The sequence below is a fragment of the Sarcophilus harrisii genome, chromosome 4 (genome assembly GCF_902635505.1).
Source record: "Sarcophilus harrisii chromosome 4, mSarHar1.11, whole genome shotgun sequence".
NCBI classification, from domain to species: Eukaryota; Metazoa; Chordata; class Mammalia; order Dasyuromorphia; family Dasyuridae; genus Sarcophilus; species Sarcophilus harrisii.
Window position 1 is genome coordinate 397,136,538 of NC_045429.1, and position 27,202 is coordinate 397,163,739.

A 27,202-nucleotide genomic window follows, 5' to 3' on the forward strand; every position below is an offset into this window, starting at 1 on the left:
GAAATCCCCAACCAATAAGAAATTCAAAAGTATAGATGCAATCTGAAGCATGAAGGTAAGTTTTAACTTCATTAAAACTTCCTTGTCAGATTAAATAAAGGGTCTACAAGGGCCTGGATACATGCTTTATTATATCAACCCTCCTCATAATTGCCAGGGTATGTGACTTAAGAATCAACCCTTAGAGTACCCAAGTACAATCAGCCTGAATGAGATTCTAAGAAATCAATAATGTCTTACCAGACCCCTTCAAACTCCTTCATAGCCTCAATGCATCCCAGAGTAGCAGATTACAGGTCAACTGTAATTACTCCCTAGAATAGCCAGCATGAGGTCTTGCAATCTAAGCGAGTTTTTTGGATGAATAGGTCGGTGTGATGCAGGCATTTCTTTAATTTCCCAGTATGGAAGAGGATCGACAATATCTGCTACAAGTTGCCTTTAGTCCTTCAGACCATGTGCCTTGGGGCAGCTAAGTGACACAGTGTTTACCCCAGTTTCTTCAACTCTGGAGTGGGGTTAATAATAGCACCTCCCTTCCAGAGTTGTTCCAAGGATCAATGAGATAACAATTGCAAAGTTCTTAGCACAGTGCCTGGCACATAGTAGGCACTATGTAAATGCCTGACACATAGTAGGCACTATGTAAATAACTAGCAAAAGTTGAGCATCAACTTTGCTTCCTCTGACTCCCGAGTTGGAATTTCAAGAAAAAAAACATTGGAGCCCAGCAAATGGAGAATTTGTTCCAGGAAAAAAAAGGGAGGGAATATATCAAGTAAAATAATCTGTTTAAAGTGTGGTAAAGAAAGCAGTAAACTCATTATAAGGATTTTGGTTAATAGGTCATGAGAAATAAAGTTTAACAAGGACAGTGAAGGGATGCACATCAAAGATAACCTTTACAACAGTATTCATTTAATCCCTTAGTCTCCACATGGTAACCATATATAAGCCAGTATGTTTCATTCACTTTATTTCTCAAGCATTTATTGTATATCTTCTATATTCAATACACTGTCCTATATGCTGGATCCACAAAAACAAAGCAATCCATGATCTCTCAAGGATATCACATTTTCCATCTTTTTTTGTTGGCTTTTTGATTATATCCTGAACAACATTCATTCATAAGGCATTCAATAAACATTTATTAGGTAACTGTATGAAAGAGGGTCTACTAATATAATGTGAGCCCCAAGGTGACCACGAAAGACTGAAAGTAGAATATGAATAAATAGAAGAATTTTTTAAAAACTGGTTTTCTTTCTTAGGTGATTATAATAAAAACAGAAATTATTCAATAACAATAGCACTAAGAAAGATTATTGTACTGGGGGGAGGGAGAAATCTTTCTTTTGTAAAGGATGTGCCTAAATTAAAGGTCAAAGAGCACAGATAACTGATCTGTGATCTCTTTTGGAGAGAAAGATCTAAAAAGACTGGCAAAGGTCACCATTAGAGGAAACAGGGGAGGCCACATAGGATTCAAGGAAGCTTGAACTCAGAGACTGGTTTCTCTGACCTGATCACAGGAGAATCAGTGCAGAAGGCCATTTCTTGGCAAGGGCAATAAATAGTAACATGAAGAGTGGACATGTAGCCAGGCCAGAAGGCCAAGAATTTAAAATACAAAGCCCATTTTTGTACTTGAATCTGATGAATGAAAGCCTGAACTGAAGGCAGTCAGCCCCAGGATGATGGACTTTTATTCAACAATGGCCTCTTGAAAATTAAAAGTCTAACCAAAAAGAACTGGAATAATAGCTCCTAGAATGACTCCTTTGGTATTTTTTATCTAGCAAAAGTTTTTTCTCCTTATTTTCTTCAACTTAAATGAATTTTAAATGAAGACATATGGTTGCTAAGGTAACTACAATTTAAAACACATTTACAAAGATTTCTATGACAATTACTAAACTATTAAAAGTAAACACAACCAAAATGAAGAAAAACGAAGTATAACCAAAGAAAATCTCTCTCTCTCTCTCTCTCACTCTGTGTGTGTGTGTGTGTGTGTGTGTGTGTTTATTACCACCCAGTATGCTTGACGGGATATGATGAGGGGGCTAAGATCTTGATATAGTTCCCATATTCTGCTCCATAGCCTTGTCATCATCTCAGCATTCATCAAATCAATTAGTCACTGATAATGATTCCCTCAGCATTAAAATCATGGCCAAAGGCAATCCTCAGAAGCCATTATAATGATACATCATAATATGCAACAATATTTTCTCTGATATTTATGAAGAGTGACATAGTGCGATGTTCCCACTGATAAGTAGGAAGCCTCTTCTCCTTGAAATATTCCATTCATTCATTTAATCGATCAAAAAGCACTTATTAAGTACCTAATATGCAGCATTCACTTTACTAGGTGCTAAGAATAAAATAACAATAATAGTTATAATAGCTATTATTTCTATTCTGATTTATATACAGGATGTCCCAAAAGTCTTAATTCAGTTTTAAGCTATTAAATATTTATGATAGTAAAGTTTATGATTGTAGTAAGTCATAGGATCCTCTGTATATGTTATCTCATCTGATCCTCATAACAATCCAATGCAGGGATATGTTAGGGCCAATTTGACTGGCCTCATGAGAGCTGATTGTTAAATTTTCAGTGTGAAAAATCAGCAATTTCTACAAATCAGGATTTAATCTATTGCTTTGTTGATTATTTAATCTTAGAAAAGGCAGTTATATGGTGTGGTACATAAAGTGCTCAATCTGGAATCAAGAAAATGTGAGTTCAAATCTAGCCTTAGACATTACTATGTGTGACCTTGAATAAGTCATTTAACCCGTCTGCTTCAGTTTCCTTAACTATAAAATGGGGGTAATAATAGCACCTACTACCCAGAAGTGTTGTCAGGATCAAATGAGATGACATTTGTAAAGTGTTTAGCAAATGCCCGGCATATAGAAAAGCACTTTATAAATGCTTGTTTCAAGAAAATGATGAAAAAAATGCTAGCAATCAAAATTGAACTTAGGTGTGTTGTATGTACTTTCCCCAACACTTCCCACTCCTCCCAACAGTCAGTTTTTAAACATGCTTCTGCCTATGATGTAGGTGATGTTATTATTGTTGTCATTTTTATGAATGAGAAAATTGAGAGTGATACAGTTTAAGTGTTGCCAAGGTCACAGTCAGTGAGAATCCAGATTCTAAGTTCAGCTTTGTCTCTTTTGTCCTCTAGCTGGAATATGCAGGAATAAAACATCCCTTTCCTCATATCCTATTGAGAATACAACACACACATACAAAAGTACATAATAATAAATATAATGATATATTTGTTATAATGCCTTCAAGAGAAAATGTTTCATGGAAACTGGACAAAGAATAGATCTATGAAAGAGAACATCAATTATAGAAATTTTTTAAAGTACAACTCTTGTACTCCTTTCTTCATTGTAGTCAGCCTTTTAGTTATACATATATATATATATATATATATATATATCCATATATATGAATATAAAAGAATTATGGTATATAATTATTAGCCTAAATCCAAGTAAGATAAAATGCAGGGAGCTCTGAGATCCAATAGAGATAAAAACAAAAGGGATTTGAGTTGTTGGAGGAGGAAAGGACAGATCTTTAAAAGGAATTTAAATCCAGATGAGGTACTGGCTGATATTAAGCACTCTCTTTGCAAAGAAATCATAGAAGCCTCAATTAAAAGAAATATTATCTTCTTTTTAAAATTGTTTTCACTTCCCATAGAATAACCGCTCAAGTCACAAAAACACTCCCTCCTTTCAGCAAATAAAACAATTAAATATATTAGCTGTATCTAATAAACTCCTTTCATACCTATAGTCTTCTACCTCTTTCCTGAGAAGGGAGACATGTCTCATGCCAGTTCACTGAATTCCTAATTTGTTACTGTATACTTTTGAGTTCCCCTGGCTTTTGATGTTGATTTTCTTTATGTTATTGTTAATAAATTGTTCTCTTGGTTCTGCTCACTTTGCTTTGCATCGATTCTTGCATGTCTTTCCAAGTTTCTCTGAATTCTTCATATATATAGTTTATTAGCAATAAGAACAAGAGGCTTAATTTGCGACTTGTTGAATATACTGTCAAAGGTGACAAGCTGTTTCTTCCTTTTTCAGCTTTACATAGCTTGAGCAAGAGTTATTAACTTGATATCTCAGGCATTTTAAAAAAATGTATTTTGATAACTGAATTTTAATATAGTTAGAAAGCAAGCATTATTAACCTAGTATTTCAGGAACTTTTTTATATTTTGATAACTGTATTTTAACATAATTCATTTTTTATAATCCTATATATTTTATACTTTTAAACACACCATTCTGAGAATGGGACCAAATTACTAAAGAAATTCCAAACAAAACAGGATTAAGACCCTGTGCACTAAAATGATATCCATGCTACTCATTAGATTGAATGAATGGAAAGATACAGCATTCTGGAGGTTCAGAATTCATTAGAACAGTTGCTTCCTTGTACAAACTGAAAATAACTCAACCCAATAAAATTCTGGACCAATGAAGAGATCCAGTTCACAACAGTTCTAAGATTTACTAAAGATCCACTAAAGGTCTGTTACCTGTTAATTAGCCCTGCAGATCATTAGTCCTGGGGAATGAATAAAAAATGACATATGCCCACAAAATGACTTCCTTTCCACTAGGCTTATTTTTGCATAGCTAGCTCCTGAATTCTATGGAGCTCTTGTGAATCTTTTGTAGCTTATTCCATTGAATGAGGCATCTTTAGGGAATGCTTATAACCTAGACTCTCTTCCCAGAGCAGATGATTCTGTATGCTAGCCTCATTTACCCTACAAACCAGCTGACTGCACACCATGTCATCCGATGCCATTGTGCATTCAGACTATTCAGTCATCTGCTTCAGATTTACGGAAAATATTGCTATTGATTTCTCTCAGTGTTTAATGGGGTTATTAAATTTTAAATCACTGCACAATGACCAATACATTGGGTTGGTAATGTGATTTTTCCAGGTTCATCATCCCTTTTGAAGGCTGTGACTGTTTAGTAAATTTGGGGGCATTAAATTCTAGACAGGGGCATATGTTTTGATAACACAAACACTTAATAAAAATAACTTTTCAGTGTGCTATCCTCATAGGAACGTGAACAGGAAAAGACAGCTCCCTTTGACATGCTCCTCTATGCATAGTAATGTCAGCCCTGGGTCTCTATCAACTTTCTTGCAGTATGCTTTGAGAGGGCAGGAGGGTCTTCCTTTAAAGAAATGGTTTTCATCCTTGTTGATAGGTGTACTATTTTGGACACACAAGATGTGCTCTCAACAGGGATAAGTTGATTTTTATTGAGACTTTCATGCCAGAACATATTATTCTTTGAATTATGCTAATGAAGGGGACACACCATTTCACTTTCCCACCTCTAAGATGCACACTTGGGCAAATCCTTAAACTTTTCTATGCCCTTTAGACAATTTTCCAAGACTATAAGTTGCTGAGAAGGAACTTACCTAATAAAATCATGCAAGTATAGTCCCTATTCTTAAAAAAAAAAGAGTCATGCTCTTGTTCAGTTATGTTTGATTTTTCTGACCCCCTTTGAGGTTTTCTTGACAAAGATACTCGAACAGTTTGCCATTTCCTTCTCCATCTCATTTTATACACAAAGGCAAACCGGATTAAATGACCTACACATATCTGAGTATTTGAACTTAGGTCTCCTGATTCCAGTCTTCTATTCACTGCACCTCTCCTTTCCCAAAATCTAGAGACTATTTAATAGGATGACAAAGTCAAATGAAGGCAAGAAGCTAAACTAGTCATTGTGCATAGGCATAATACATTGCCCACATTTGTTTTGTCCTTATTGCCAAAAAGAGAGCATCAATTACATCCTTACCTGTTTCCTGGCTTCCCTTAAGACTCAGCTTAATTCCCATTTCAAACAGGAGGCTTCTCTTAGTCTTCCTACTTCTAGTGCCTTCCTATTCCATTTATACTATCATTATCTTGGATGTATACATTTTTACATGTTGACTCTCTTATTTAAGTGCAAGCTCCTTGAGGTCAGGTACGATTTTTGCCTATCTTTGTTTCCTCAGTGGTTAGTACAGTGTCTGGCATACTTAATAAATGCTTTTTGATTTACTGATGACAGCTACTGTGATTTCCCTATTTAATCTCATGGACTTAAAGGACATTGTTATGAGTCACAGGCCAAGAAAGTGATCTCTAGAGTTGTATAAGTTTTGATGCTAATTTTTTTAGAACTTAAAAAAAATTTTATTGATGATTTTTATTTTTACCACTATCATTTCCCTTTAATCCACTAATTATCCCCTTCCTTAAAACAAGGAGACCAATTAAGGAAAAACAGAATACATCAAAATCAAATCTGACAGGGGTGAACTGATGTTCCTTTTCCAGCTTTTTATACTAAGCAAGAACAAAGACCTAATTTCTTAGACTATTTTTTTAAATTTTAGTAATATTTTGGTAACTGTGTTTCTATATAATTGATTTCCTTCATAATACTACTTATCTTATTTTATGCATCTAAGGACATGATTATGAGAAGGAGCCATCAGCTTCACTAGACCATGAACACATACTCTAACATTTGTAACCTCCCTCCCCCTACTTTACCTTTATACCAAGAGATGAGAACCCTGTTTCATTATAATCCATTCTCCTCTATCTTTTAACCAAAGTGACTTAGACACTCCATTGCTTAATTTAATACCTTGGACAAAGATATTATGTACCTGTCTTGGACAGGCAGCCCTAGACCCCAACACTGGAATAAACAAATACCCTTCTCAGTTCTACCCCTTGGAATCTTCCCAAGCTCAGATCAAATGCTGCCTTCTACACAAGGACTTGCTTGATCCTAAGTTACTAATGCCCTCCATATTTCTTTTTATGTATGCTTAAGTGTATACACATAGAATGGAAACTCCTGGAAGGCCAGGAATGTTTCATTTTTGTCTCTATAGTTTAACAAATCTAAATGTAGAGCAGACATTTAATAAATGCTTGTGAAAAAAAATGAACAAAGAATTGTCCTCTAGAGCTATTTTATTTTACATTTTTATAGTCAACACATTTATTATTTTCGTAGGTCTGCTTACATCATTTTTCATCAATTCATACAAGTCCTATTTTTCTCTGAATTCCTCATATTCTTTATAATAATAATATTCTATCATATTTATATGTTGTGATTTATTCATCCATTTCCCAGTCATTAGAATCCCACTTAGATCCCATGTATCCTCCCCCATCCATTTCTTTCTTTTTCTTTTTTTTTTTAATATCTAGTACAATTCTTTAGCAAAGACTTGTCTGACAGCAGGGTCTGACTATAGCTTTATCAACCTGTCTTAATTCTGGACAAAAGATGCTTGTTAATAAAATGTGTCCTCATGTGTGTCTAATCACAGGTACAATCTGGATATTCCTTCTGACCCCGCTTATAAAGGTTGGCTGTGCACTGAACCCGGCCAGTCTGAAAGCTGCTCAGGAGAACCCATCTACCAGCATGGTAGGTGGAAACCAGGACAGATGGCGGGGTCAGTAATAAAGAATTTGTTTGTTGTCACCAATTGAGGACCATTTCTCCTGCCAGCATGACTCCACAGATAGATCTTGGCATTGGTGACCAGGGGAGACAAACAATGTTGTTCAACAAGCAGTCTGAAAGATAGCATATGGCCAGAAATAAATCTCTGGGGAATATGGAGACATGTTGTCTTGTGCTGTACTATCATTGTGGTCTTGTAGTTTTGCTCCAAAACAGTAGAGGGCATGGTTAGTTCATCTGGTGTACAGTCTAAACGGAAATAAGACAGGAGGTAGGACAAAGTATTGTCTGCATGAGTCACAGCTATTGTGTTGAGTGCAGTATCTTTTATGTCTTCCTTAATAAATTGCATGAGTTCTCTACTTTTGCCCTCTGCTCCCTATAAACGTATACATATATAGGTTAGGTTCAAGGGTGGAAAAGTGTTGGGGAAAAATAAAAATAAATTGTTGGAACTAAGAGGGAAGTATTAATGATGCTAGTCTAGAAGCTTAGTTAATTGGAAGTCTCTGGAGGATTCTGTGAAGTTGGTCTCTTCTAATTAAGGGAAGAGCATTTTCAAGGGATTTAGAGGACTAAGGGTTCTTCTGACTTTATGATTGCTCTTTGGTTAATGTGTAGCAGTGGTAATGAGAATGTCTTTTTCCAAATGCTGATTCTAGTCCACAGAATGGATTTGGGAAAATTAATTTCACCTCCCCAAATCACTGACCATTGTGAAATGATTTGATCTGAAAGGATCCAACTAACCTCGAGACTTTCTGAAATTTGAACATCGAAGTTTTTTTGCTTTATTTTATAAAGAGCCCCAATTTTTATGTCTTTTCTTCACATTTTCCTTGCACATTATGATTTTCATTCAAAGACTAAATTAGTTCTCTTTCTGTCAGAACTGCAGTAGTATTAATCCTTTTCTAAGCTACAGCAATAGTTGGCAGTGCAATGAGGAATATGGTTGGTATTCATTTTGGTGCAAAAAAATCAGCTTCTCAAGATGGAGGATGGATGGTTAGACTGTAGATATTCTGAAAAAAATCTAATATCACTTGTAAGCTAATATGAACCAGCAATTTGATGTAGTAGGCAAAAAAAGCTAATGCAATCTTGAGTTGCATTAAGAGAGTTATAGCTTCCAGGAAACATGAAGTGTTAATCCCATTAACTTGAACAGATCTCATCAGGAGCATTTTGTTCAGTTCTGAGCACATAGCATAGAAAGGGTATTAATAATCTGAAGAAATAAGGACAGACAAGATTGGGAAAGTACTTTGGTCCTTCCCAATGATGTTACATGAAGATGGGTTGAAGGAACAAGAGATATTTAATTTAGAGAAAAGAAGATTTGAGAGGACATGATAGGTGGTCTTCATTAGAATATAAGATCATTATGAGTAGTTTTTTTTTCCCCTTTGTATTTGTATCTCAGTGTCTAGTGTAATGCTTGGAACAGAGTAGATGTTTACTAACTACTTATCAAATGTTTTCATGTATTTGAAGGGATTAAATTTATTCTGTTTGGTTCCAGGGGGCAGAACCAGGAGCAATAGATTGAGATTGTAAAAAGGCTAGTTTAGGCTCAATATGACTTCCTAAGAATTAAGAAGCCCAATCAAAAATGGAATGGACTACCTCAAGAAGTGTTGGTTTCCATTCCTTGGAAGTTTTCAAACAGAGACTAGATGATTATTTTTGGATATTATAAAGATGATTATTTTCATGTATGAGTTACACTGGATGGTACAGAGATCTGTTCCAACTCATATTCTATGACATATTCTTATTTTTCAGATGAAGAGCTGAAACAATAAATTTCTCAGAAGAACGGGTGAAAACTGGGATATTTTCAATAAACATAATGTTTTGAACCCTTCAGAGAAAGATGCTACAAAAACAAATATTCCTTAAACTCTGACTGATTTTATGAATTGGGCTTTTGAGAAAAATCTCAAATCATTCTGGAAAGCCTGACAATTATCATTAACTTCCACGTGTACAGTAGAACAATGAAACAATGCTATATTCCACAGGCTATATTTCCTTTATGGAATTTAACTAATGGGATTAACCAACTGAAGAATTTTTATTACTGTCTCAATGTTATTGGCATGACATTATAAATGCCTATTTTAAAAGGATATCTATACTTCAAAATACCTGGAAAAAGGTGGATAAAAAGATTGAAGAGCATCATGAAGTACTATACTGACCAATTACTTATCTGAAACTTTTTGGGAGTTGCCACATCAGATGAAGAATGAGAAATTGTATAGATGATGAAGGAGTCAGAAAGGAATTCTTTCTGGTCTCCTGACATTCTGAGTGGCTCCCTCATAAACATATATCCTACCTGTGAATCTAAATCTCTGTGGCTTTAATTGCACAATTTTGCATAGTGTGTTGTTTTTTGGGACATATAGACACAGTTGTAATAGAACTGTCTGTGCAGGTTTTGGCCCCTGGACAAGTCATTTAACTTGTCTGGGCTGTAGGCAGCATCTTTAAGACTGTATACCAAAGAAGGACCAACCAGAATGAAGAAAGGGAATTTCTTTACACCAGGTTTCTAATCCTAGTGAAATCCCAGGTCTGGACCCCCAACCCAACAAAAACAAATAGCTAAGGAAATAAGCACAGAAAGGTAAAGGGATTTTGCTGTCATCACCCAGAGTCTGAATGAATTTCAGATGGCTACTGAGGTCAATGGATAGTGTTGGCCGTGGGAACAGATGGCTTTGAAAGACTGATTTCCAATCTTGACACTTACTAGCTGTGTGACCACAGACAAGTCACAAAATCTACCTTTCTCAGTTTCCTCATCCAGAAAATAAGGATAATATTGGCACTTATCTCATAAGATGTTCTCCTTGTTGAGGAGATCACATGAGAGATGATTTATGTCTGGGTTTTGCAAGTCTCTGAACATTACATACGTACTACTTGCTGCTGTAAATCCTACTATTACTACTGCCCATGCTATATCTCCTGAGTCCCTAGAGGCAGAAAGATGGCATAGTAGATAAGAGTACCAAGCCTGGAGTCAGGAAGACTCATCTTTTTGAGGTAAAATATGGTCTTAGACACTTACTCCAGGCAAGTCATTTAATCCTGTTTGCCTCAGTTTCCTCATCTGTAAAATGAGCTAGAGAAGGAAATGGTAAACCTCTTTGGTGTCTCACCAAGAAAACTCCAAATGGGTTCATGAAGATTCAGACATGACTGTAAAATGATAATTTCTGATTCCAAGTGTAATGATCTTTTACTATATATAATGAGACTCAGGGGCAGAGGAGGAAGGTTTGTAGTTGGCAATTAGGACTTTCTTAATGCCCAGAGATGAAACTAGCAGTAAGGAAGAGTTTTTAGTCAGTTCCAAGAAGTTAGAGGGAGGTAGGGGAGAGTAACAGGATTGACAATGAAGGCAAAGGTGGCAAGAAGCTCTCAAGCTAAGCCAATTGACTTCTGTCATATTTTGATCCTTAAATAAACCAATTAGCAAGCATTTATTAAATACTATGTTCTAATAAACACTATGTTCAATAAGCATAGATATGGTTATGACATCTACCAGTGGAACAGCTTAGACCTCAGCCATAACATCTCTACCACAGAGTCGTATCAGAAAGAGAATGAATGGTCTTCCAGGCTAGGAACTATAGAGAGCACTGCAGAACCAGCAGCCACAAATCAAATAACTTAGGAGGCTAACAATCTCGGGACTGCAAGTGAACAAATATAGACTTGAAAATCCAATCACAGAGATGGGAGTGTTGTTTTGCTTTGCTTTTTGCCACTTAAATACTGATGGGTCAGGGTGCTCAGATAAAGTGATATAAGATTAGAAACACCTCAAAGTTTATAGCTTAAAAGCTATTCCTCTAATAGAGAGACCAGAATTTAAAGTCCAGTGAAAAAAAGAGAATAAATCTGCTATGTATTAACTTTGAACTAGGTGTTACACAGATGGGATTTCCAAATTTCAGGATAAAGCAACATTCATGTATTACAGTAAACATTCTCAAACTCATTTCTGTTTTATTGTAAGAAGAGGTAAATCTAATTTCCGTAAGTTTCACCAAATAAAGTATTCACCAATAATATAGTATGAGGCTCAGATCATCTGAAAGTTCTAATACTTTCTCTTATATAACTTTAGATCTTTGAATCGGTATATGTGTATCTGTTTCTCTCTCTGTGTATATGAATGTATTTATATAGATATAAACATACTATATGTATATTTATTTATACATTATACAAGATAGGCTAGGTAGGTAAGACTTTGAATCAACTGTTTGACTAGAAAACCTTTAGAGAATTTGACTCTCAGCCTGGAAACCCTTTGTTCTTATAAATTCAAAGTCAAAATCTGGAAGTAATATATTTTTCACTTGGGCAAGCAGTAGACACACAACTTTTACTTATGCACACACACACGTATATATGGAATATATTGTGACACATGGCACATACATGTTTCTATACAAAAATACCACTTGCATGTGCATGCTACACTCATAGATACATGTTGTGTATACATACATATAAACATACAAAACTATATAAAGATAAACATAAAAAAACTAAAGGAAATACACATTTATGTCTGTATTCATACAAGTCTAAGTATACATGCATGTACATGTGTATATATATGCTGAATGGGATTGTAGCAGATTTGAGGAAGTCACCTGGACCATCTCATTTCCTTGAAGCATGACTGCATCTAAAAATACTTTGGATATTTGAGAATTTATTCTGTTTTCAAGGACCTAAAAGGAAAGAGATTCTCAAAGTTTGGTGACCTAAATACTTAGCTCCTATTATTGAGAGAGCATCCATGAACTTATTTCTAGAAGTTCCTTACATACTCTATGTTCCAGCCGAACTTTATGTTTGCAAAGCACAGCTTTCCATCTCTTATCACTAGATCCCTTCACTTATTATTTCCCATGTACAGAACATTGTTCTTATACAACTCTATCTTCTGTTATTTTCTAGCCCCCTCCAAGACTTAGCATAAGCATCCCATTCTAGAGGAGGGCCTTTCCTGTGATCCCCCTGAAATGACTTTGTATTTATTTCTTATTTACTTACCTGTTTACATAATGTTCTTTCTCCCTACCTTACAACCAGCAGAATCTAAATTCCCTTAGGAAAAGGATTGCTTTGGTTTTGTCCTTGCATCTATCCAGAGGGCCTAGTACAGTACCTGTTATATACTATACAGCTCTTATATAGGTTTGTTGGATTAAATTGCTAAATGCTGCAGTTTGTGTTTATCTCCCCTAATCTTGACCTGAGTACCACAGAATTCAACATTCTCTGTAGAATAGCCCTTCACATTTCTGAAGATCTTTAGCAAGTTTTCTTTTAGTCTTTTAATCTCTAGCTAAACTAATCTCAGTTTCTTTTGCTCTCCAATATAAACAACTACCATTCTCTTAGGCTTTTCTGATAGCTTTGGTTGTTCAACCTTTAATCATCTGGATTTATTTATACTTGGCTCTGGCAGTTGCTATTTTTGATCAACTGTTTGACTGGGAAAACTTGAGAGAATTTTCCCAAGCATAGAAAGTTACTGCTCTTATAAATCCAAAGACACACCAGAGTCATAACTAGTATTTTTCTCACCTAGGGCAAGCTTCACAAAATTCAAGAAAGTAAGCAATAATCATACACACACACACACACACACACACACACACATACACCTCACACACAATTTTTAAAGATAAATTCATTTGTGAGTAGGACCACTGCTAGGGGACACAATAAGGGTACTTTACTGGGACAAAGGTAGATAGAGATGAGGAGTACGATCTAGGCTTTTAGCAGCCAAAGTTAGGAAGCATATGCTAATATGATATTTTATGTAATTATTATTACTAGCTAGGTGCTAAGTCCAGTTGATTCTATTCCACTAAAGTTTATTACTGAAAGCACCTTCCAATTTTTAGTTATCCTGGAGCAAAGTCCCAAACATCCCACCTTAGTTGTGACTTAATTACATTCCATTAAAATTATTCTAGATAATTTATTATTTCCTCTACTTCTTTAAGAGAAGATTTATTTAAAAGAAGTGTGTTATCTCAGCATTATATTAAATCTCGAGGAAACATTCCCCAGTTGAGTAGAGTATTTTTGATTTTCATATTTGAATGGCAGGAACTCCTTTGATAGTAACATTACAGAGAAGACTGTACTAATGTCTCATACCTGATACTGACTAGTTTCTAAAAGCAATGATGGATTCTGGACAGCTAAATTAGGCATTTTATTGTTGTTGTTGTAGTAATTTTCCCCTGTAATGTAACCATAGGCAGACCCTTTCACCTACGTAAAGCAGAATCTTCTTCATCTGCAAAATGTTCAATGTAATGTTAGCATATTTTAAAAAGGCCTTTCTCAGGCTTAGCTGTTCAAGCACTCAAAATATCTGAAAATGACATGAGAGCAAGAGGAGCAGGACCTATCATTTTAGTGTTAGAGAGAACTCCTAGATAAGTTCTAATACACTTTCTCTACAAGTTTTAGTCAAGAAACATCCTAGAATTTTGAGAGGTATCAGGATCACACAGGCAGTGAATGCTGGGAGCCAGAATTTAACCAAGATATTCCAGTCTCTGAGGTTTTCTCTTCATCTATATTGCCCTAGCTAACGATCTAAAAAAAATGGACATGGACTATATACTATTTTGGCAGGCTGCTGAGCTGCCCATTTCTCCCCCATGTACTTTTTTTGAGTCATGTCAAATTTTCAACTGCAGTTAAGTCTAAACGTGAAATTAGGAAGTTAGGTAATTTTCTTTTTTCTTTCTTTTCTTTTTTCCCTTTTTGCTGGCTGTTTTTCACCAAGTATTAGGTAGTTAATGTTGCTCATGAATAAAAATAATAATAAAATCCAGAGAGAAGAGAGAACTATTTTCAATGAATATGAAAAAGCAGTTTTTTCCTATCATCAAGGAGAACCATCCACTGGCAAATGCTGACTGATTACTATGAAGTATGCTTTATCACTGAGATCCAGACATCCTTTAATATGGTAATTATTATTCCCGTCATGACCCTGTGGTCATCAAATCTCACTGTCTTTTGTTATGAAACAAACACCCTGTAAGAAAAAATGAAGGATAAAGCCAGAGCATATTACGTCCTATCTGATTTGACTCCCCAACTTTGGTATTTTTCCACGATCCAAATAACTTTTGCAACACATTAAAACAACAACAATTAAACACATAAGCATTTTCTTAATTTAGATCCAAACCATTTTCTTCCTGGCATCGCATTTGGAAATAAATGGTACCCAAAAGACCCTTCCCATGCTAGGGTAGAAGCCAGGATATTAGAAACTACTAGAAGGGATCTGAAATGCATTTCTGAAGCCAGCTAGAAATAACACTCTTGACATAATGTAAGATAGGGTCAAAACCTTCTAAGCAAAAAAACCAAACCAAAATAAAACAAAACAAGTTATTCAGCAGCCTTTCAGACAAAGTTCACTTGGACTTTGCTGTTGTAAGCCTGTGCTGGTGGTCTTCACAGTTTGAATAGCCACATTCTTGGTCTTCCCTACTAGCTTTGCCTAAATTATTTCCAAAAGAATACTGAATTCCTTATTTCCCAATCCACATTTCATAAGTAAAATGCTCTTATTTCTATAACAGATATATTCAGATTAACAAGTAAAAGCCCCGGGGAACAACAGTTATTGGGAGTTTCCTCTCCATACCCCCCAACCCCCTTCCCCACCAGTGACATTATTATCATCTTATATTTAATTGAATTCAGATAAAGATAATCCTGGCACAATTCACTATACTATTTTTTAAAAAATCACATACATATGCCTGATGTTCAGTAGACTAATAATAGCATAGGTACATAAAATAACAGGATTTTTTTGTGTTTCCTTTTGTAATTGAATAAAAGTATTGGGAGTAAGCTAAACTTCTAGAAGCTAACTTTTTAGTAGGAGACAGAATAACAGGAATGATCTGCACTTTATTCTATTCCTTTTTCTACTAGGTCTCTATATCTTGAGAATTCTTTATTTCACACAAAATCAGAGGTCAAGATTATTTGATCTGGTGATATCTTTAAAAAATTGTTTTTATTATAGTTATGGATATTATCATCTGATTTTTACAAAGGATGTTAAGGTCATGGGGAGATGGAGATGGTCATGGGTAATAATAATTTTTATACAGTGTTCAAGGTTTGAAAATGCTTTACATAAAAGATCAGATGTGGTTTTCTGGGGCAATATAGAATGGGCAGGTTCGTGGCCTGCACTGTGGCCCTGAAGTATACTGGAAAAATAGTGAAGTTTGGAAATGTCACTCCAGTTCAGTACTACAAGTGTGACTAAAACTAACGTATAGTTCCTCTCCCCCCACCTCAGCATATCAATCATAATCTCCTGCTTTCTTCATAAGGTCCAAAATAATAGTGATTACAAACTCCTGTCCTCTCACTAAATTTAACAAACAAAATAATCCACCCCCAAAAGGCAATGGCTAAGAACTGAAAAGTATGAGAGGAAGATGATACATAGCAAGATGTTAGCGTGGCGCTGAGGGGCCAAGTGTGCATGGTTAATAGGAGAAGATGTCAAAAAAAATGAAGCATAATAATAGTGCAATTTATCCTTGCTAAACGTACTGCAGTGTGCTATAATTAAATATGAAAACCTAAATTTATCTCTATGTTCGGTTGTCATTAATTTAACAGGGAGTGCACATGTTCTAATCTAATGGTTGATTTTTTTTTCTCCATGTGCAGCATATTAAAATGTATATTAGCCTCAAGGTGCATAAACACAAAATAATAGACCAAAGGTTTTGGCCTGTGGAGAAAAAAAATCCACGCTCAAAGGCCGTCAACTAGCTGTGATGCAGGGGAGACACTCACTTAGCCTCATTAAGCCCAAGCTCTCTTTTGCTTGTCTTTTGTTCTGCATGACAGCAGCCTCTTTGTTGTATAATAATTCATTCCAAGTTCGTTCCAAGCTACCGAAACTGGTGAACTGTGGCCATTTTAATGAGAAGCATTGGTGGTATGCATAATCTGGAAACCACGTGGGCCAAGCAATCACAGAGCACTGCAGCCAGCAAAATGAGATATTGTCGAAATCACAAATTTGTCAAGTTGTTTTTGGACAGGGTATTATAATAAGCACTAAAATATGCATCCTATTACTCTGCATCTGCCAGTCAAAGATCACTGTAATGAATGCATGCTGCAGGGTATAACCAGGCCGTTTTCCTAAGTAAAACAAACCACAGAGTACAGGAAGGAATTATGGTTGTTGTTGGTTTTTTTTTTTTTTTTGGCAGGGCTTGACTATTCCTTCTTTTTTTCTTTCTTTTCTTTTCTTTTCTTTTCTTTTCTCTCTTTCTTTCTCTCTTTCTCTCTTTCTCTCTTTCTCTCTTTCTCTCTTTCTCTCTTTCTCTCTTTCTTTCTTTCTTTCTTTCTTTCTTTCTTTCTTTCTTTCTTTCTTTCTTCCTTCCTTCCTTCCTTCCTTCCTTCCTTCCTTCCTTCCTTCCTTCCTTCCTTCCTTCCTTTCTTCTCTCTCTCTCTTTTTTCTCTCTCTCTCCTTCTCTCTCTCTCTCTCTCTTTCTTTTCCATCCCTTATTCTTTTCCTCTCTTCTTTCCTTCTTCTTTCTTTTTATCCTTTTGCACCAGAAGTCAGATTCTCCTGGCATGGTGTCCACTGTTAGCACTGAATGTGCTAAAATGGCCAATGCCCAGGAGTCAACATGAATACATGGCTTTTTAATGGGCCCACTTACCAATTGAGAATATAAAACCTTTAACTCACAGCTTAAATTGAGTCTAATGAAGAATACCTTGGGAGAGGGAAAGGGCCAGGAGTGGATAAGGAAATAGGTACTGAAAAATCCACATAACCCATAATACAATTTTAAATTTTCCTCAGTGATCCTGATTCTTAGGTTTTATCCTTTCCTACTTCAAAAGGTTTGGCCATGGGGAGCCATACTTTCTGCAGGTTGGCCTAGAGCTTTGGTAAAGAGGAGAAATGTGTATGATCATAATAACTAAGTCCCCAGCTAGCTCACTTGGTAAAATAACAGCAACATGGAAGTAATTTGACAATGGAATTGCCTGTAACTGTTTCTGGATTGGCAAATGTTGAGGAAGCTTACTGATATCAGAGCCAGCTTGATAAATTCTGTTGGCTTAGGGTTGTGCCTATATTAAACATTTAGTCTTTTTTAATGCCAATTGGAATTTCCATGGCAGATTGGCCAGAGAAAGGAAGTGATTATAGAGCCTGAGTCTACTATTGGATAAGAATACAAAAATATTTCCTGCCATATGAGGATCAGTTCAAGGAACTGAGGCTATTTAACCAAGAGAAGACCCAAGAGGGAGGGGTAGGATTGGATAGACAAGAGCTATTTTCAAATACACAAAAGACTTACGTGGAAAAAAAAATTAGACATGAGGTAAAAATGAAGGAGGGGGGAACCGATCTAACAATTATTGTTTTCCTAAAGTCTGAGTTTCTTGGAAAAAGGTAAGTTCCCCCACATTGGAGATCATCAAGCAAAGGCTGGATGGCTACTTGATAGAGATGCTGTAAAAAGGATTATATTTCCAGTATAAATTGGATTGAATACTCCCAACTGAGTCTCTGATCCCTTCTACCTTTGAAATTCTGTGAATCTAGTCTTCTACTCTTTTCTAGTCATTACTATACTTATTAGGCTAATGTTTTTGGAGCACCAACTGTATGTGAAGCATTATATTGGGAATATCATTGACTTTGTCCATTCAAAAAAAAATAGACAAATAATGGTAACAAAAGGCAAAATTAACATAATGTTCAATACTGAATACAATGTTTTGGTACTTTTAGGGAAGGAGAGATAAAACAGAGGTCAGGGGCTAGGAAAGGACATGGATCAGGAAATCCTCCATGAGGAAGGTCGTCTTTTAGTTGAGTTTTGAATACATCAGAGAAAGGAATGTCATGAACAAAGGTAAAAAGATGGAAAAAATTTAGACTTTGTTCAGGAAACTATGACTAGTTCTATTTAAATTGAGCTTTTGGTATATATGGAGAAGAATAGAAAGTAAGGCCAGAAAAGCAGCTTGGGATTTGATTATGAAGGGTATTGAATAAGGATCTTAATCAGTTAGGCAATGGGAAAACTTACAGATTTTGAGCATAGTAGTGACATAACCATGTTTTTAGGAAGATGAAAATGGCTATGTAATGATAATTTACAAAATGTTTTCCTAACAATAATATGGAGTCAAGAGTTAGCATTTCCCTTTGTAGACATTCGGAGATACAGCTTTAGAGAGGTTGTACCTTGTTTTTTAGACAGTTTTGTTTTTGGACTAGTCCCACTAGGGACTAGTCCCTAGTCATTAGTGTCTGGAACTATGAATGGAGAAACTTTCTCTATCAATTCTTATCAGCATTTTCTCTATAATTTAGTCTTAGAGAATGTACCAAAAAAATTATTAAGCACTTTTTACAATGCTAGGCATATGAAAAGAGAATCGCCTAGGACCACTGAGAAATTAAATCCCAGGGTCACTCAACTTGCACACTTTTTGACTGAGGATAATGTTCTAATTACTGATCTTTGGCTGTCTTTCTTAAGTGACTTTCTCATAGAGCTAGAATTCTAAACCAAAGCTTCTTGGAATTGAAGTGTTTTTTTGAAAGAATTGGAGGTAGGAAGCCTTTAGGAGACTATGTAATAAGTCTACATGAAGGATAAGAAGATCTAAACCAGGATAGGAATAGGATAGAATTGATTGGTTAATACCATTTGCCTGCTTATTATAACACAGTTAAAGGGATGATCTCTCTTTAGAGCATTAAATTTCTGAAATTCCTTCTTCATCCATACCCTGCCAGTCTGACTTTTGAGATTTCTTTCTTTAAAGAGTCCCCTGTCTAATCAGAAGAGAACTTCTTGACTTGTTATCTACCTGGGTACAGACAGTTATAAGAAGAGAGGAACTATATCTTTAAAAATTACTCACTATAGTCTTTGGGGGAAATAGGACGTTAGTCATTTTAACATGATATTGATAAGTGAGTCAATTCACCAAACACTCATGAAATACCCATTGGAAGAAGCACTGGGCTGGGATTCCTAATATCCTAGGGGGAAGATGAACTTTGTTTAACATGAAAATAAGCAGATCCAAGTTATTAGTTATTTTGTTTTGTTTTGTTTTTGTAGAGGACTACCATCCACATGTACATGCCAGAAAAGATGATAGGGAGCAGGTAATCCCAAGGTTTGAGTTTGACACCTGAGCAGTTATACTGCAAAATATGGAAACTTGAAAGGAAGAAAAACCTCTTGAACTATAAAACCCTCCTGCCATCACACCATTTTTGAAAGCTGTGAAGCATGAGGAATGGGGAGGTCAGAAAAGTCTCAGCCTCCTGGGTATAGATATCACTCCACTGCCAGTGTATATCTCTTTAAAAAAAATAGCATAATTCTTCTACTTCCCTTTCCTTATCTCTTTAGGGTTTTGGCTGTGAGACTTGTTCCTCAAGTCGGGGTATTTTGTGGTGAGACTAGCTTTCCATAGAGACAATGTCAACACCTGGCTCAGGTTTGTTCTACTCAGTAAACTGATTTTAAGAGTGTTCTAGGGGAATTCCCTGAAGGTTTCATTACTTCCTCTTAATTTAATTAAACTGTAAATCCATTGGGCAGGAATCTTGTTTTTATAATTTCAGCTACAGAGACAATTACTAAGATGCAATATGGCAGCATAATAGTTATGAGCAGAAGGTGGAACTAAAAAGACCTGGCTTCAAATTCTGTTTCTCACATTTGCTAATTGTGTGATTCTACTGTGCCTCAGTTTCCTTATTTATTTAATGAGGGGATTTGACTCAATAGCTTATAAAGTTCTGATACTTTGATTCTCTTAAGTTAAATAAACCATAAAGCTATTGGGCAGGGACCTTGTTATTATAACTTTGATTATATATGTTATCTTTAAGAGACAGTGTCTACAGTATAGTGAATAAAGGACCTGGACTTCTAGAAAAACAAACTTTAGTTTAAATCCCGACTTTGACACTCCCTAGTTATTTGGCACTGGTTGGGCAAGTCTTTGAATCTCTGAGTCTTTTCTTATCGAAAAAATCGAGATAATAACATCTCAAATACCTCCCTGAGGGTGCTGTGAAACTTAAATGAAATAATGTATGTAAAGCATTTTACATGCCTGAAAGTATTAAATAAATGTTAGTTATTATAATGATGAATATTTCTTAAATAAAATTTTACTTTTACAGTGATTCTTTGCAAGGTCATTGAAGAACAGAAATAAACATTTTTTTATTTTAGAAACTCAAGACTTTATTGTCAAATGTTGACTCTGTTAAACGTCTCCAATATGACTGAACAATCTTACTTATATAGCATTTTTCAATCTTATGATGACCACTTTTAATTAATTGTAAATGCTATAAAAATGTCATCCTACTAAATCATTAAAACTCTTCACTTTCATGACCCAAACAAACTTCCTGTTTCTCAGAAAAGGACAAAATCAGTTCCAGAGTACTAATAACCAGGAAAATCAGAAAAGGCTTTGTAGAGGAAAGTGACAATAGGCACTTGTAAGAACACAAGAATTCTCACGTGTAGAAATGATGAAATATATTCTGGGCTCAGAAAATTATAATAAAAAATATTCTATGTACAGATGGAAAGCACTTCTCACTTTAAACACATTGGGTCCCTCAACCTGGAAATATTTCTATATTCCTGCTATTTTATAACCTCAGGATTCAGGCAAATACTAGGTTTATTTTTTTCTGGATCCTTCTTTCTTACTGCAATACAAATAAACTGAAGTAGATGGTAAATACCCAATGCTAAATTATTTTCCTATGCACCTCCTGTTCTCTTCTGCCAACTAAAGCTGGCTCTGGAAAAGTACACCCAATTAAAGCATTCTGTATCTTTCTGGAGTTCTCCCATATATTACAATGATAAATGTTTAACATTGTAACATTCATTGTATTATGTTCAACTATGTTTTTGCCTGGACAGAACAAAAGTGTAATTACTGGCTATAATAAAGTAATAAAACCAATGGAATTAAACTGTGATAGGATTATGGCCTCTTGCTACAAGATAAATAGCAAAACTAAGTCAATACATATATGGAAAATAAATATTGATACGAAACTTGGCTGTCCTATTTTCAAAATGAGAAATCATTACTATCTCACAATGTTCGGTTTCATTGATCATATCACTATTATAAAATAAATAATAAACAAAACATAAAAATGAACTTAACCTCACTATTGAGAAGAAGAACATTGTGACAAAATATGTTGACTCAAGGAATTATTTTTAAATACTATGTATATTTATCAGGTTATTTGGTAAGATTCTCCTTAACCAACTCCCCATAGCACAAAGTTGGGAAATCACCATAAAGTATATTTACAGAGTAACTTGAGAGATGATAGCTAGGCAGATAGATAGGTAGTATGCACATTATTATATCACATGTAACTATTATATCACATGAATCTAAAAGATATTTTCTTAGTTTTAGATGATAGTTATCTAAAACTAGACTAATATTTTTATTAAAGCTTTTTATTTTCAAAACATATGCATGGATAATTTCTCAAAATTGACCCCTGCAAAACCATGCATTCCAAATTCCCCCCTTCTTTTCCTCCCACCACCTCCCCTAGATAGTTAAGCAATCCAATATGTACTAAACATGTTAAATAAATATGTTAAATCCAATATATGTATACATATTCATACAATTATTTTGCTGCATAAGAAAAATCTGATCAAAAAGAGAAAAAACAAACTGCAAGCAAATAACAAAAAGAATAAAAGTGCTATGCTGTGATCCACACTCTCCCACTTCCCACTTCCCACAGCTCTCTCTCTGGGTGTAGATGGCTCTCCTTATCACAAGATCATTGGAACTGACCTCAATCATCTCATTATTGAAAAGAACCACGTCCATCAAAATTGATTGTTGTATAATCTTCTTGTTGCATGTATACTGATCTCCTGGTTCTGCTCATTTAACTCAGCATTAGTTGATATAAATCTCTTCAAGCCTTTCTGAAACCATCCTGCTGATCTAAAACTAGACATATGTATAGCTACACGTATATCTATGTGCGTATACATTTTCCTTTTTTTTTTCTTTTTTTTTATTTAATAGTCTTTTATTTACAGGATATATGCATGGGTAACTTTACAGCATTAACAATTGCCAAACCTCTTGTTCCAATTTTTCACCTCTTAGCCCCCCCCCACCCCCTCCCCTAGATGGCAGGATGACCAGTAGATGTTAAATATATTAAAATATAAATTAGATACACAATAAGTATACATGACCAAAACGTTATTTTGCTGTACAAAAAGAATCAGACTCTGAAATATTGTACAATTAGCTTGTGAAGGAAATCAAAAATGCAGGTGGGCATAAATATAGGGATTGGGAATTCAATGTAATGGTTTTTAGTCATCTCCCAGAGTTCTTTTTCTGGGCATAGCTGGTTCAGTTCATTACTGCTCCATTGGAAATGATTTGGTTGATCTCGTTGCTGAGGATGGCCAGGTCCATCAGAACTGGTCATCATATAGTATTATTGTTGAAGTATATAATGATCTCCTGGTCCTGCTCATTTCACTCAGCATCAGTTCGTGTAAGTCTCTGCAGGCCTTTCTGAAATCATCCTGTTGGTCATTTCTTACAGAACAGTAATATTCCATAATATTCATATACCACAATTTATTCAGCCATTCTCCAACTCATGGACATCCATTCAGTTTCCAGTTTTTAGCCACTACAAAAAGGGATGCCACAAACATTCGTGCACATACAGGTCCCTTTCCCTTCTTTATAATCTCTTTGGGATATAATCCCAGTAGTAACACTGCTGGAACAAAGGGTATGCACAGTTTGATAACTTTTTGAGCATAGTTCCAAACTACTCTCCAAAATGGTTGGATTCGTTCACAACTCCACCAACAATGCATCATACATTTTCCTTTTTATAATGTACAAAAACTCTGGTCAATACTTCAGTAGCTCTATTCTCTCTGATATGATAAATATCAGACTTAAATAATTTAGATTACAACCCATCCTGTGCAGCTCTTGAGTTCCTCTAAAAGTTTGCCACAGGTTCAATCAATCAATGTTGGGGGGGTGGGGGGGTGGGGGGAGATTTTCTCATGTTCTTTTTATTAACATTGCAAGAATACTGATGAAGCATTAAACTTTTTAGTTAGATGTTGTTATTGGAAAAAAAACATAGTCAAGCTTTTGATTAAATGACACTGGTTTACTATATATACCACAAACAAAGCACTATTTCTTACCTCTAGGGTATTTCTATGGCTGTCTCTCATGTCTGAAATGCTCTTCCTAATTCTACCTAGTGACTTCCCTGATTTTTTAAAGTCCCAACTAAAATCCTAATTTTTACAGCAATCCTTTCTAACCCCCTTTAATTCTAGTGCCTTCCCTCTGTTAATTATTTCCTATTTATCCTGCAAATAGATTGCCTTGCCTATACTTGTTTGCATATTGTCCCCCTTTAGATTATAAATTCCTTGAGGGCAGGGATTGCCCTTTGCCTCTTTTTGTATTAACTGTGTTTAGCACAGTGCCTGTCATATAGTAAATGCTTAATAAATGTACTGATTGATATGATTGGTTGAAGTATAGTTATAGCATAAATTTTAGGGAAGAATTTCTTATTATAAATTCTATTTGCCAGCTCCAAATGATTTATAACACAGAATCATACATTTTGACTTAGAAGGACCTTTAGATTTAGAAGGGGCTTCCTTATACTTTCTATTTCTGTCTATATCCTTTCGCTCATCCTAAGTTGATTATAACAGGGTTGGTCAACTCTTGCTTTTCCCTCAAGCTTAATATTTAATTAGTGGCCATGACTTGTCAATTCTATCTACAAAAAAGAGAGCTCTCTTTTCTCTTCTATTTTTCTCTTTTCACATTACTACCTAAATTCAGATCTATCACCATTTGCCTACCAGGAGTCCTCAAACTACAGCCCGAGGCCAGATGCAGCAGCTGAGGATGATTATCCCCCTCACCCAGGGCTATGAAATTTCTTTATTTAAAGGCCCACAAAACAAAGTTTTTGTTTTTACTATAGTCCGGCCCTCCAACAGTCTGAGGGACAGTGAACTGGCCCCCTATTTTAAAAGTTTGAGGACCCCTGGTAGACTATTACAATGTCTCCAAATTAGTGTCCTCATTTCCAGTCACTCCCTTTCCACTTCTCCACATAGCTGCCAGTATAATCTTCATGAAGCAAAGGCATAACTATATCATTCTCCTGTTTTCAAATTTCCAGTAGTCTTCTCAATGCTTCCATGAAAAAATATAAACCCTTTAACTGGCATCCTTCAAAATCTGCCTACAAGCCTACTTTCCAAATCATTTCATCTTACAGAGGCAATTGGTGGCACAGAGTTGGGCCTGGATCAGAAAGATCTGAATTTAAATCCAGTATCAGACACTTACTAGCTGTGCGATTCACTTAACCTTTTGTTTGCCTTACTTTTCTCAACTATAAAATGAGGATAATAGCACTTTCTCTTTTCTTCCTCCCTCCATCCCTCCCTTTTTTCCTTCCATCATTTCTCCCTCCCTCGCTCTCTCCTTTCTTCTTTCTTTCCTTCTTTTTTTTCCCTCCCTCTTTTCCTTCCTTCCTTCCTTTTCTCCTTCCCTTCTTCCTCCCTCTTTCCCTCCTTCCCTTCCTTTCTCTGTCTTTCTTTGTAGCCTCAGTGGCTAATATAGTATCCTCAACATATTAAGCACTTAATACAAATGTTGATTGAATTCATTGAAACTTCATTGAATTTCCTTGGGATAGAAGTCATCTAGTCCTATCTCCTTATTTTTCAGATGAGGAAAATAAGTACCAAGAGAGCTTATGTAACTAATAATCAAAATTAATACCTTTTCCTTGTTGTTCAGAATATATTTTTGTCTACTTAATTTAACTACATTATTCTTTGCTCTATGTATTCAGGAATTAGAACTTTTACATGTTTGTATCCTTATTTGCTGTCATTAATCTGATTTTAGAGTTACGATTTAAGCTCTTCATTGTTATTATTTCTCATAATTTCCCCTTAATCTGTCAAACTTAATAACTTGATATGAAGTTTTCTAGAAACTGACAAGGTGTGTGTCTTCTTCCTTTTGAATCTAAGTATTGTAGCTAAAATTTCACTTGGGCCAATAAAGGAAAAAAATAGCACTTTCACATACTAGATAGAGTGTTGTCTCTGGGTAGGAGGGCCCCAAACACATTAGAACTGTTTTTTTGTTTTTTTTTTAATTACGATAATATAGTGCAATCTTTATTTTTCTAAAATATGCTATTCACTTTCATTCTTTCTCCAGGACTCCTGATAAAACAGTTTTCCAAAGGGCTGTTAACTATTGTTACATATTTATAAATTGCATTTGTCCAATTATCATCTTATTTTCTGTTACTATATAGCTTCTTAATATTTTGTTATGAATTACCTCCTTTTGAAAAAAAGTTGAAAGGCTATCAAATTGTGACTATCTGAAAGGATTATAATGCCATTTTAACCTTGCTTCTATATAAACAATGGCGATACTAAAAAAAAAAAAAAAAAAAAAAAGTTCTTGAATTTGTATTTTTTAACCCATCTAAACAATTTGAAAATTATAACAGTAACATTAGTCAATTGAATTCAAACTGATTTGAAGAGAAAATTTTTATTTTTCATTCATGGCATTTTGAAAATTGTGTTTTATCAGAAATGCATCTAAGAGGATTCACAAAAACACTAAGATGGAGTGGAAAATTTGGTTTCAACCATTTCAGACTTATACTGACATGATGTAATGAGACAGTGTTAAACAAGGAATTAGGAAGACCTGATTTCGGATCTTGCCTCACACATGTCCTATAAATGTGACTGAGCAAGTCACTTAATCTCTGATACTGAATGTACTGATCTGTAAAACAAGGATAATATGCTACCTGTCACAGAGTTGTAAGGATCAAATGAGATAATAATGTAAAGCACTCTGCAAACCTTAGATGCTAACGCTGTTGTTACTATCATGATTGTACCTGGATGAGATAGTATTTTCTACTTTCTCCCTCAATACTGTCTTGGTGACATCTGGTATTATTGTATATTTGTTCACATTGAAGCTCATATAGCATTTTTTGTGTGTGTTTGGGTGTGTGGCCAGTCGTGGTCATACAATTTTTTTTCCTGCTTTTTTTCTACCACCTTGTCTTTTTGCTTTCTCTAAAATATTGATACCATCTATTCAGGTTAGGATTTCATTATTCACTGTCTCAGATCGTTTACAGTAAGTTAAAATAAACTGTCTTGGGGATTAATACCTGAGATACCCATTTAGAAGAGTATCTTTTTAGTTCCACCTTGATTTCCTGTTTCTAAATCTGTACTCTATCCATGGTGACTCAACAGGAGACAAATTGAATACAAGCTGCAGAATAAAGCATAGGAGAGCTTCCAAGAAGTCCTATCTTTTGTTATGTATGGGAAATATTCAT

At 35.2% G+C, this 27,202-nt stretch overlaps 1 protein-coding gene and 1 long non-coding RNA gene across 3 annotated transcripts in view; one reads left to right on the forward strand and one right to left on the reverse strand.

The window, feature by feature from the left end:
* LOC116423583 overlaps positions 1–9,841 on the forward strand; it is a 42,403-nt gene extending 32,562 nt beyond the window's left edge. Inside the window, exons 2-3 of the long non-coding RNA XR_004234186.1 lie at positions 7,442–7,542; positions 9,370–9,841. This is a non-coding gene — a long non-coding RNA (uncharacterized LOC116423583). The remainder of the gene's footprint in view (positions 1–7,441; positions 7,543–9,369) is intronic.
* The window catches only part of DPYD (dihydropyrimidine dehydrogenase), a 968,100-nt gene that overhangs the window by 67,009 nt on the left and 873,889 nt on the right, over positions 1–27,202 (reverse strand). The gene's annotated exons all lie outside the window — the stretch shown is intronic.